The sequence below is a fragment of the Bidens hawaiensis genome, unplaced genomic scaffold (genome assembly GCF_021521415.1).
Source record: "Bidens hawaiensis isolate Kalapana, Puna unplaced genomic scaffold, B.hawaiensis_p1.1 tig00033890_1, whole genome shotgun sequence".
NCBI lineage: Eukaryota > Viridiplantae > Streptophyta > Magnoliopsida > Asterales > Asteraceae > Bidens > Bidens hawaiensis.
Genome location: NW_027505299.1, coordinates 120,233 through 125,074, shown reverse-complemented (window position 1 = coordinate 125,074; position 4,842 = coordinate 120,233).

Below are 4,842 nucleotides of genomic sequence, written 5' to 3'. Positions count from 1 at the left end.
ATTTTTGGACGTGTAAAAGTTAACTTTTATGATTTTACAAAAACGTTGTGCAAAGCTGAGTTGTTAGACCTGCTGTTAGGTTGTTTTGTAAATGTTATATCTCATGAACTACGAGACCAATTGGGTTGGTTCCACTTCTGAAAGTTGACTTGTTGAGTTAGGAACCTAACCCAAGTGGTCTTGCATTTATTGGATTTTTCGTTTAACGGGAATTTCAAATAACATTCTGTTGCGCATGAATTTGACTGTTATGAGTTTGCTGTAATGATTTGATTATTGTGAGAAACCTATGTGGAATAAAAATATAATAAAATATGTTCTGGAAACCTAGGACATATATGCTTTTGTGATGATTTTTGGTAAATTAATTGTGATGCTATGATCGGTGGGATAGACTAGTTTTTCAAGTAGAAATTCTGTCGTTAAGAAACTAGTTGCTGAATTTTGTGAAAGTTGCATGAAACAACGTGATTGCTAATTTATTATCGTGTTTTGACCAAATTGCCCTTGAGGGGAATGATTGCTAATTAATTGTCGTGTTTTGACCAAAATGCCCTTGCGGGGAATAATTGCTAATTGATTGTCATGATTTGACCAAATTGCCCTCGTGGGGAATAATTGCTAGTTAATTGTTATGTGTTGACCAAATTGCCCTTACGGGGAGTAATTGCTAGTGATGTACATTATGAATACATGACACGTAAATAATTGCTCACACATGTAACGTATCACAAATACACTTGTTGAAGTCACACACGATTCACAAACGAAACACGAAACATGTTGTGTGCATAGGTATTATGTGCCGGGTCTAGAGACTCGATAATATTCCGACACTTAGAAAAATCTCTTTGTTGTTTTAGAACGCTAGAGAGAGTTTTTCTGTGACGCGCATCTTGGTGAATTATTTTGGGAATACTTCGCAAACAGTGAGTTCACTTACCCCTTTTTAAACTGTTTTCAAACGCTTTTCACTTGGGGAGGTAACATACTCCGAAAAAACGCATTTAAGATTTTGTTAGTATAAATTATATATCACTTGTAAAGACTAAGTGGCAAACGCGTTAACTAAAGTCCTTCATTCACATCGAACCGTTTAATATTGGATAATAGTGAGTCATTGTTGAGTAGTACTACTGGGTTTGACAAACCCCACCCAACGCTAAACTCGACTGGAGGTCGAGTGGGTGTAATCTTGGCTAATCACATACCATGGTCGGGATAGACCTGATGGCAAGGCAAATGATAAACAGTCAGCTTCGGTGTCGAACACTTAGTAATACTTGTTTTATAGGCTAGCTACCTATAGATATATAATTGACATAACACTATCTGGTAACGCTTAACGCAAAACGTTTAACGCAAAACGCTGAACGCAAAACGCTGAACGCAAACGCTAATGCTTTATTTTATTTGAACTCGTGAACTCACCAACCCTGTGTTAACACTTTTAGTATGTTATTCTCAGGTAGCCTAGGTGGGCGCGCGGTTTAGGATCATGCATTGCTTGAAACACTTTTAATTATGCAAACTTATTTTAAACTGTTATCATTGGGTTTTAAGTCGTCCTGCGTGACGCAACATTGGTTTCTATGGTTTTACGCTTCCGCATTTAAATACTCGTAAACGTTTTCATGGTTTTAAAACTTTGTTTTATGGTTTGATTATAACTAATGATTCCGATCCTGTTAGTTCACACCCTATGACGGTAAAACTCCGTTAGTGGATTTTGAGGGTGTGACAATGGGTCTCATGGTCTCATCGCGATACGCAATGGCCTTATTATAGGTCCATCGCTATACGTGACCGAACCAGAAATCAGTTATAAAAGGGGCAGAAACCAGCCTTCACTTCTCGCCCCAAAACTTCATTCTCTCTCAATTTTCTTATATAAGAGCACTGGTATAATACCCGAGTAGTCGTAATGATACACTCTCCGATCGAAAGAAACTTGTTATACACGAATCCGAAAGTTCTGCCTGTACAAGGTAAGACATTGTGCCATCGTGTAAAGTTTCTAATCTCGTGATTATGTTTATAATTATTGGGTTTATACTAATTTAGATATGCTACATTGTGTTTAACCTAGGTGTTTAATACCAATAAGCGCTCGTTAGTTATAAACATACAAGGTGAGACATTCGAGTTTTTATACAACTCACATTTGCGTGAGACAATTGGTTTTACAATACTGTCACGATGATTTTTAAACCTATTAAACTCATAATGGATAATCTAAATGCTTTCAAAATATTTTCAAAGTGCTTTAAAGTACATTACAGTGATTAAGTCTTTGTAGACTTACGAGATGGTTACTAATGATATTGTGGGGTTTTGTATACAAGGCTTGCCTACTGGGCTATTACACTCTACTTATTGGACAAGTGTTAGCCAATAAGTAATATGACCACAGTCACATATACGATCGAGTGACAAGTACCTTCGATAATTTGTAAGCAGACAGATTGAAAAACATCTTTATGCTGTAAATGTAAAATGTGTTAGTTACATGTGAATGCCATCACCAGTATTTCCTGCTGATCAAATATATTTAAACATGTTTTAAGTGACATGTTAGAGACAAATGAATGATGTCTGCGATCTTCCAGCTTAAATAAGTGGCTTCTCACCATAATAAAGAAACGTGTTTTGTAAATTAAGGTTTATCCCTATAAAACTTATGTTTGTACAAAAATACGTTTTATTCCTAGTTTGTGAAATAAGAATCATAGTGTTTTTATAACTCTTATAATTTTTCCTAACTACGGTTCTTATGAAATAATACGCTGCAAATTTTTTTTTCAATACACACGGATATCACCGCTCAACGTTCACGGCTCCCCTCCTAGGGTATAGGGTCGGGGGTTGTGACAGTCATGTTGTGGTCGGGAGCAAAACTAGCTCCGAAACTAGGTGAACATCGCCCCTTAGTTTTGAGGTTCGTTTTTGGTGGGTTCATTGAACATACAACGGTGGTGGGGGAATGTCTTGTCTAATCAATTTTTTTTCCATTTTTAATTTATATTTATACAAAAATTAAAAAAATAATAATTGTGTATTGATTACCAGGAGGTTTTGAGGTATTTTATCACTACTAGTGGCGGAGCCACATGTTGATCACCGGGATCGGCCGAACCCGGTCTTTTTCGGTTTATATATAACCTATAGTATCAAATTAACGAGTGAACCCATTCTATTTCGGCGAGCGAACCAAGTGTCATTTCAAATTAAAAAGTTCGAACCTATGAATTTTGAAAATTTAGTTAAATTCTTTTTTAGAAATGAATATATTTTTTATAAAATATAAAAAGCATTAAAAAACTATAAAATTTGCTAACAAACATAAAAACTGGACAAATAATAACTCGTATATATATATATATATGTATATATATATATATATATATATATATATAAGAGTTTAAATAAAAAACAAGTGTTTTGTGAGAAGTGTGAGAAGATGTTTAAAATAAAACAAACCATCTAAATATGACACTATACAATGTAAATATGAAACAATACAATTATTTAGAAACTACCAATCTCAACCACTAGATCATAGATCCAAGGGCCTAGATCTATTCTTATTCTTCTCACAAAAATATTGTTTTTTACATTAACCCTACCATATATATATATATATATATAAAATAAAAAAAATGCTCAAAGTTATTCATAGAATGGGTCCATAAGCCCAAATCAATTAACATTTTTAAACATAACACCAAAATAAAAACTAAACATGAATGATGCGTAATCGGATTAGTGACGATTTAAGTAATCGGATGGGTGCCGATTATATTGATGATGTTTTCATTTGTTATATTGAAAATGAGTTCTTATTTTAAGTCACGATTGAATATGTTATGAATCATTTTCAAAACATGAAAATGCGTATGGAACAGTTATAATATATTATATATTTTTTATTTAATATGACTTTAAATTTTATTAAATGTTGATGATGCACTTTTGTTACAATATTGATATTGCATTTTATTTATCTGAACGAATGATCGACCCGACCCGATACATCCGGGTCCAAAAACTTTGACGTCTGAAAAAAATCGAGCACTGGAAAATCCCGAACCCATATGATAAAATTCCTGACTCCGCCACTAATCACTACACCACTTTTTGCAAAACTAGCATTTGCTGACCGTGATGTCACGTGTCGTACAACCCTCTATGTGTTTAGTTACTATTACGCGTGTGTGGTCTAATGCATGCACGGTGATGAAAAGTTAGGAGGAAAGTTCGGAAAACTTAAGGAAAAATTAGAGGAATTAGAAGGATAAAAAAATTAGAAAATAAAAATAGTAATGTTTGAAAGAAAATATTAAGATTTGTCAACCTTTAAATATACATTACTAATATCATGGCTTTAAGCATTTAACAATATCGATCAAGATTGACAATAACGACCAATACCGATTCCCATTGATCATTGTGGACCATCAATAACCGATATTGTCCATTATTAATATGATAGGACACAATTAGGATGGTGCATGTTTTAATATAAACAATCTTAATGAGTCACTATGGATCACTTAGGTATATCACTTTATCATGTATGTATTGATGGATGACCCGGATGTCCCGGGTTCGAGTCATGATTCCGACCGGAGTTTTCTAGAGCAAAAAAACCTGTCGTGCCTTCGGGTGGGGTGAGCCAACTGGGTTTTACCGGGAACGGCCAAACCAAACTCGGATGCCAACGTGGATCCCGATTATGTCAACTAGGGATGGGCAAATTCAGGACCGGTACCGGTTGGTACCGGTATCGAATCGGTACCAACGTTTTGAGTTTCGGTACCGGTACGGTACGGGACCGGTATT